Source organism: Sparus aurata, chromosome 19 (genome assembly GCF_900880675.1).
Source record: "Sparus aurata chromosome 19, fSpaAur1.1, whole genome shotgun sequence".
NCBI lineage: Eukaryota > Metazoa > Chordata > Actinopteri > Spariformes > Sparidae > Sparus > Sparus aurata.
This window is the reverse complement of record NC_044205.1, coordinates 12,327,265-12,336,218: the sequence shown is the minus strand read 5'-3', so window position 1 is coordinate 12,336,218 and position 8,954 is coordinate 12,327,265.

Below are 8,954 nucleotides of genomic sequence, written 5' to 3'. Positions count from 1 at the left end.
CTATAAACTGTTCTGAGTAAAACAGGGAAGTTGGTTTGCGGCTTCTGTCAAAAAGTCCTCCACACAGCTCTCTGCAGCAAAACGTCTTCATCACGTGCTCCACAACTGTGTTCATTGTCCATGTAGTGACTATTTATTCTTATTGAGAAGCATCTCTGCATAAAAGGCCCATTTCAAAACAAGACAGGGTCGCACTCAGGAATATTATTATTAATGAATATCAAAGTGGCACACATTAACCCTCAAAGTCAGTCACTGCTGAGACATAAAACTCTGTAGAAATTGTTTCTGTCAGAGTATTTCCAAAAGACAGATGTGGTCATTTTGACATCTAGAAAGTGTAGGTAATCCAAGCTCTTATCCGTCAGAGAAGACGGTACAATAATTTAGATATGAGAAAGACCTTGAAAGCGCCTCTTCATCGCCTGATCACATCATAACAAATGTAATCAATGAATCTGGAAAAATGCTCCATATATTGACCGTTCCTGTTGTTTCTGTGAATGAAATCTTCCTCAAACTTGCCCATGAACAAGAAATTTACACTTTTTAAGGATCCTCAAAGGTCTTTAAAGTTGACTTTTCCTTCATTGTTCATGAGGTTTTCTCACCGCTCACAAAGAATGACACAAACAGCCTTTTTTACTCCAATAAGTTTATATTACAGCTGTAGTTGATCGTCACATGTTTGCTTTAGTTACCTTGTGTGTGATTATGTAAATATAATCTCATTATTTGACCTGTACGAAGGCGCTTGTCACTAATTACTAAAGTCTCAAAGGCTGATGTAATAAAGTTAGATTAGAAAGTATCTTGTGTTTGTGAGGATTTGAAGATTTCATTTGAATCAGTGCTGTTTTGATTTTTTACATTTCTCTGTGCTGCAGGAATGACTTTAATAAAATATGAACTTGTGGCTCTGAGTCTCTGTCTGAGCTCTGATTAGCAGTGAGCTTTTTGTACTTTAAGTCATGAGTGGTTCATACACCACCAGCTGGTCATGGTGACACTTTGAACTGCTCCTGTTCACAACTCCTCTGATCTAAACTCATCACTAGTCACCACCACAGACATGAGCAGTGATGCAGATTTGTGTGTTTGTGTTGGAGCTTTTAGAATTAATAGTTTGTCTCAAAATCATCTGATATCCTCAAAAAAGGCTGAATATCTCAATATAACAACCAGCATAAAGGTCATATCATTACTAAAGACTAAATGAATACTATGATTTGTTAGTTCAATGTTGCTAAAATGCTAATTTCAATGTTATTATTAATATTTATTATCATTATTCAGTCAAACACTCTTGGCTACATGAGGCTCGTGGTCATTCTATCATGTGTGTATGGTTTACATGTGGAGACGACTGCTGAATTAGAAGCAGTCATAGAATTTGTGGTTGATGAATTAAAGTTATTAAAGAGGAGTGTTGGACAGTAAACTGATGATGTCATGAACGGAGTGCTGAGAAAACACTGAGAACTTTTACTAAACAGGAAGTCGATCATTTCACTGTCAGTGAGGACATGGATTAATCATTAAATTATAACTGTAGATCTATGTAGCTGTAAAATTATCATTTCTGTAGACAACTTAGACATGTAAAGTTTCAGCTCACCCTTTTTATGATTTAACATGAACACTGTTGAAAGCTGTGTGCTGCAAACACAAGTGACCAAAACTGGGTGATACCATGTATGAAATGATCTTTGTCTCTTCATTAACACTTCTGAATAACCATAAGCATTTGGTGTGAGGTTGCATTTACATAGCTAAAGAGAAGTGGTGGGTTGAACCCGATGAAGTCATGAACAGAGCTCTGAGAAAAACCTGAGAACTTAAAGTAAACAGGGAAGTTGGTTTGCTGCTTCTGTCAACAAGTCCTCCACACAGCTCTCTGAAACTAAATGTCTTCATCATGTGTTCCACAACTGTGTTTATTGTCCATGTATTGACTATTTATTCTTTGACTGGGACACTTTCCTTCAGTTACTCTTTGCTAACAGATCTTTACCTCCTGTGACTCAGTTTCCATTAAAATACCTGATCACTGCAGTATTTAATCTAACAGTCCCAGCTGGTGAGATGTCAGCTGTATGAGAAATAAAATATTGTATTTGTTTTATGAAACACTGTCTGTCTGTCCTGATGGTCTCACATCCTCCTTTGTCCCTCTGATATGTGTCTCTGTCTACATCTGATATCTACTGATCACCTAAATCATGACTACATGTGATCAGTACATGTAGTTGTCATGGTGCTGTGGTTTCTGTTTCCTTTTATTTGAGTTTTATTGGGTTTCCTTGGTTTTTGTGTAATCTTTGTTGTGTTTCCTCCTGTGTTCCTGTGCTCCTCCTCAGCCTGATATTTCCTCCACACCTGCCCTGCATCAGGTTTATTAGTCCTGTCCTGTTCCTAGTGTTGTTCTCAGCCCATCAGCTCCTTCCTGCTCTCTTGCTTCCTCCACTCATTCCTCTCACCTGTGTTTCTCCACCTCTCTCCACCTGCACCTCTTCCCCTTGTTACTTTAGTTTGGATTAAGTCCAGTCATTAGTTCAGTCTTTGTCAAATTGTCGTGTTCTTGTTCCTGCTGTTACTTTGAATAAATGTTCATCCACTGATCTGCCTGCTTTTAGTCTTCTGCATTTGGTTCCGCCTTTTTTGAGCCCGTGTGAAAATGTTAGTTTTTTTGTATTTGTTAAAAAAAGTTAAATATCATTGTTATTGATAGAATATGTACTAAAGCAGAAGTTAAGACATACAGGCTCCAGTAAGTCTTCTTGTCAAAATCATATTTTAAAATAAGTCATCTGCATTCTGATAAGATGAAGATTTCTCTTATTTCTGCAGTATCTTAGTCGTGTGAAACCAGAAGTCTGTTTGCTTTTATACTACAACATCTTAGTATGGAAATCTGTTACTGGGTCTGTTAGAGCTCTACTGACACAAATCATCTGATGCATAATTTCAAAAACGTTCTCACTTTGAATCTACATTCAAACTGTTTCAGAGCAACTTTGCAGATACTATTCATCACTACACACACACAACACTTGGTGGCAAATTCCTGGTTTGAATGTTTGACTTTGAGGTTGAAAGAACATCAACGATTTGTTTAAAATGTGTTTTGATTAATATTTTAAAAAGTACCCTTTTCTTTCAAACCCAGATGATGAGTGTCCTGTGAGCAGGGCTGGACTGGGACAAAAAATTCGGCCCTGGCATTTTTGTCTTAGACCGGCCCCTCATAAATAGTGGAGCACAATTGACTAGTAATTTATGTATGTGTTCCCTGAAGGAATGTATTTTACTATTATCCCAAACCCAACTCTAATTATTGTGGTGAGGTGTGCATATGTTTACTCACTTGACTGGAAAAAACGCTCACAAACCCTTTCAATCATGAACAACTATGTTACACCCCTGCTGACTTTAGAAGTCTATCAAATAACTATTGTGGAAAGCAAATAAGTAAATTTACTCAACACATAGTTCTTCCTCCTTAGGTATATTCTATTTCAAGCATAATGTATCATCAACATCCTAAATCTCAGAAGTTTAGCATCTTTTGTTACCTCCACTACTTCTGTCTGCTCTGTGTAGTTAAATTGATTCTTTTATCCTTTTTATTGAAATCATGTCAAATATGTTTTTTCTGAATTTCCCTATAGCAGCTCAATTCTAATTCTTCAGGTTAAAAGGTCCTCCCTCCTTTAAAAAGCTATAACATTGTTATATCAGGCTAAAGACAGGGCTGCTTTATGAACTCATGCAAAGCAACTATGTCTTAAAAGCATTTTACTCTTATTCAATGTGGGCATAACTTTTGCTAATAATACTTTTATACTTTTATTTACACCTACTTTAGTAATGCTTAAATTGCAAAGCTTTTACTTATCATTCAGCAGTTTTAAAATCTGTTTTATAAAACATGTTTAACCACAGCATAGAGGGTTGCAACAAATTCAAACTACTATGCAGCCTTTCAACACACCTTTAACCTAAATATCTAAAATGCCATGAAGTAGCCTAAAATGGACACTTGCTGCCTGGGGCGCCGAAAAGGGGGGGATAAGGGGAAGGATTCTAGGGGCCCATCATTGACAGGGGCCCAGAAATGCCCCTAATAATATTATAACACTGACAAAAATAATATGACACTAATTTGTTAGTTTATAATCATAAATATGCATCACTTAATGCACTGATAATAACACCAAGTTTATTTTGGAAACATTTCTCAAGGCCCCCCCCCCCCCCCCTTGAGTAAAATGGTTCGGTCCTCCCATCGAATCAACTGAAATGCTGCGCGGTGTGGTGTATTCAGTCAGTAAGGAGACCGAGAGAAGTCGGGTAGCCAAAAAAGTAAAGACAAAAAGATTAGGCAGGAGAGAGAAGCAAAGGGGCGTCAGTATGTCACCCAGTTTTTCCAAAAACAAGGTGGGTTTGGTTCATGTGGTGGAAAGTTCTGGAACACATTAGTCTGTTGTTTATCTTAACCTTGTGGTTTCTAAGCTAGCTCACTTTTCTCCCCATATTAGCTCATATTTTGGAAGAAAACTCTGGATTTTTAGATTTCACTGTTCACATTTAGCAAGCTGCCCATATTTAATCAGTTGACCACCCCTCCTGTCAAAAATGATGCATGTTTGAACAGACACGTCAAGTGCAGCAGCAGCCGCAGCCACGGCGGTCTGTGAGCCCCGTGAGCCCCCTACCCCTGAACCAGCCCCAGTACACCCACCTACCCCTGAACCAGCCCCAGTACCCCCACCTACCCCTGAACCAGCCCCAGTAGGCCTACCCACAACTGAGGAAGGAGGTGAGCAGCTCTGTGTTGAATTAATCTATTATTATGGAAAAAAAGATAAATTGAAATTAATGAATAAAGATCATTCTGAATTAAAAACACATAGTCTGTATTTGTTTCAGAATGATTTAGATGGTTTAAAAAGCATATAGCCTATAACTTTATTTTGTTTTGTTGAAATTTAGCTATCACTGAAACTGAACTATAAACTCACTGAAATACTATGTTTGGTCAGTAGTTTGGGACTCTCACCCCTTGCTTTGCAGTAGGAAAAGAGGAGAATAATCTGGTGCTTGCAGACGAAGTGACTGCTCCATAGAGCCTCATTTATGTATTTTTTTCCACCCCAACTCTAATTCCACCACGTACAGTTTGAGAGAAATTATTATTATTATTATTTTAATAGATTTGTTTTAACAAAATATAAACGTATATAACAAACTTAATAAAAACAACAACAAAAACATAATGTAAGACAGCATACAGTTTTTACATTGAGTGCAGTGGCTGGTCTAAGTGTGTGAGTGGGGGGGTGATGTGCATGTTTGAAAGAGAAATTGTGTGGTATTGCTATAATAGTAATTTTGGAGATAAATTAGACCTAAATGCAGGGCTACAAGAGGGAGACAGTGAGCAGTGGGGTACTGGTTGTGAAAATCACATTTTCTTTTGTTATTTTTGATCAAATCATTGACAGTAAAACAGAATGGTGGGAGGAAACCTGAATCTGGTGATGGTGATGCTATTTCAAATGGTATTACAGGAAATTCTATATAATTCATGTATGTCATGCATTTGTATTTTTCAGGTAATTTAATTTAAGAGAATTTTATATTTTAACCATTAGCGTTGCAGACTTGCAGACAATGAATCTAAATTCCATTGTATTCTGAGTGTTCAGTGCTTCCCCTACCAAGGAACTGTCGTGTTGTTCTTTTCACACATATAGGAAATTATAGTCAAACATATCATTAAAATGCACAGTTTTATGTAAACAGCATAACAAATTTTCGCCGGCCTTACGGCCAGCTATACAGAGACCCAGTAATATTTCTTTTCATGGGGCCCAAAATCCCTGGCAGCGCCCCTGCTTGCTGCTCATCAACACTTCTCAGCCTTGACTGTTTGCTATTTTATCAGAATAAGGTGCCGTGTGTACTAGTGTGTCGGCACTGAGCAGCTGTAAGTCTGACAATAAGAAACTAATGAAGAGAGAATCATCTACATGTCCAATGGAAATATCCTCCTCACAACATACTGTAAAAATTGTGTTTTTTAACCCTTTAATAGCCAGCCCTTTTAAAATGCCACCATTGTGATATATATCATATACTTGAGAAAAACAGGGCATGTGGGCTTGCGATTGATACACAACATTAGTGTGTAAAATGAAGTCAGTAGTAAAAGTAGAAAATAATCAAAATACAAGAATAACTCATCACACCTGTGTGAGGTTAAGATGTATCAAAAGCTGACTTCCTCCCTCTCTATAATAATAATAGTTCTGCATTATTCTAGCTATGTGACAAATAGTCTGAAACAGTTTGTTTTTATCTGTGTGTTTCTGAGTCTGTTGAAGTTCCGCTGAAGCTCACAAATCTTCTGGTTTTAAAACTAATTACGGTACTTCTCCAACTTTGCTGCAGGATTGTTTTGTAAGATCAAATGTAAAGGTTTTTTGTGTGTGTGTTTGAACTTTTTCAGCCAGAGGGGTTTTTATTTTGCTGCTTTTTAGGAAAAATCATGATATATAAAATTTTTGGGGTTACGGTTAAGAAGAAATGAGCCACAAAGAAGAAGACAAAAATGACTGAAAATAGATTTGAACCTATTTAAAAATGAGAATAACTTCTTTTATTTCCTCTTGATCTGCTTTAATTATTAACTTTTTGCATTAAATTGAATTCAACTTGATAGAATATCATGCCAGTAGAGCCTTTGTGGTTTGTATTGCGTGAGTACAATTACAACAGGAATGGCACTCAGTAGAGTGTATCGCACTTTATTTTACAGTACATTAATAAGATGTAACAGGCCGTACTTCGTATCAAATCAGACAAAAACAATACGATATAACATGGCAGTACATTAATCTGATTAAGCTATAGACTGATGTTGGTAGCATTAAAAGCAATTTGGTAGTACGGGTAGAATAGTGTCTAACTAGCTATTTTGGATCTGATATGGCATCGTGTGTGACTTCTAATTAGACTGAGATCTTGTAAAATGGTGTCTCATATTGTATTAGGATCTCCGATTTGGATTGTAATTACAGTATAATTTGGTATAATAGTGTCTAAGTAAAGTATCCTATATTTTGAGTAATAAGACTTTATGTGCGGCTTCTGATTACAGCGTAATTTGGGTAGGATATATGATGTTACGTCTTATTAATGTACTGTAAAATAAAGTGCGACCATAGAGGGCATGCATCTGCCAACACCCCAACGGTTCCCTTGTGTACTCACTCAGACAAAGTTGTGGATGTTCTCTGGTCATTTAGGAGGAAGTAGACATGGTTAAATTGCAAGAGCTGAACAGAGAAGCTGATGATGGTTGTCACTGCAGTCCTGTCATTGCATATGGTAACAGCAACAGTAACAAAGTGACCCACAGTGACTGTGCATGAGTCAGCGACATCATTGTGGTTGCTACATGTGAACAAAGTGGTAGTTAATGTTATAAATGCTTTAAATATCTTTACAATTAATACATGATATCATAATATTATTATTCTACACACTAGTAAAGTTTTGACATTATACAGACTTGCAGTAAGTCATGCGAATAAAAATACTCACAAGATATCAGCAGGAAAGACAGAACCAATATGAAAATAAGGTCATAAATTCATAAAGGAGAAAGTCGATGTGGTATTAATAACAACAGCTTAACAAGGAACCTGATGATGAGTGTCATGTCAGTCCTGTGTGTGAATCTGGTGACAGCCAACATGTTGCTGAGCCTCTTCTTTCTCTCAGCTGAGCTGTTTGTTCACTCACTTTTATTTGGAGACATTACTTGAATCATTGGAGTGTTTGTGTCTCTGGGTTTGGTCACCAGTGGGGGTCAGACTTGTGTTGTCTGGTTTACAGGTGCTTTGGCTGCTTGTACCCAGAAGTCAGACCTCTTTATCACTGCACCAAAGACAATGGAAGCACTGATTGAATCTTGTTTGCATTTCCCATGTAGCTTTAGACTTAGATATGAACAAGAGTTTGACATCAGCAGAGAAATCTTTGTGGTGTGGATTAAGAGTGACCCCAAATTTAAGATATATACAAACAATGTTATTTTCAACAGCAGTAGGACAAATAACATCTATCCAGTGAAGATAACTGGAAACCTGAGAGAGAAAAACTGCACCACTTTATTTTCCAGTTTAATCACTAGTTAGACAAACACATACTTCTTCAGGATTGAGAACAGCCCATTCAAGGCAACAGCTGTTTGTGATCCTCTTCAAATAAACGTTACAGGTAAGAGAGTTTAGTTTCTTTCAGTGAGTCTATAATGTTATTTTTCAGAATAGAATAAAAAAATAAAAAGGGAAATCAGTTACATTTAAATACAGTTTAATTCTGTCGTTACATTACAGTTTGACATTAAATAGTTACATTAAAAACGGCTACTGTCTACATCTGATATCTACTGATCACCTAAATCATGACTACATGTGATCAGTACATGAAGTTGTCATGGTGCTGTGGTTTCTGTCTCCTTTTATTTGAGTTTTATTGGGTTTTTGTCTTTTAATCTTTGTTGTGTTCCCTCCTGTGTTCCTGTGCTCCTCCTCAGCCTGATATTTCCTCCACACCTGCCCTGCATCAGCTTTATTAGTCCTGTCCTGTTCCCAGTGTTGTTCTCAGCCCATCAGCTCCTTCCTGCTCTCTTGCTTCCTCCACTCATTCCTCTCACCTGTGTTTCTCCACCTCTCTCCACCTGCACCTCTTCCCCTTGTTACTTTAGTTTGGATTTAAGTCCAGTCATTAGTTCAGTCTTTGTCAAACTGTCGTGTTCTTGTTCCTGCTGTTACTTTGAATGAATGTTCCTCCACTTTTCTGACCCAGTGTGATAAAGTTTGTTTTTTTGTATTATTTGAAATATGTTGAATATCATTGTTATTAATTAAATATGTACCGAA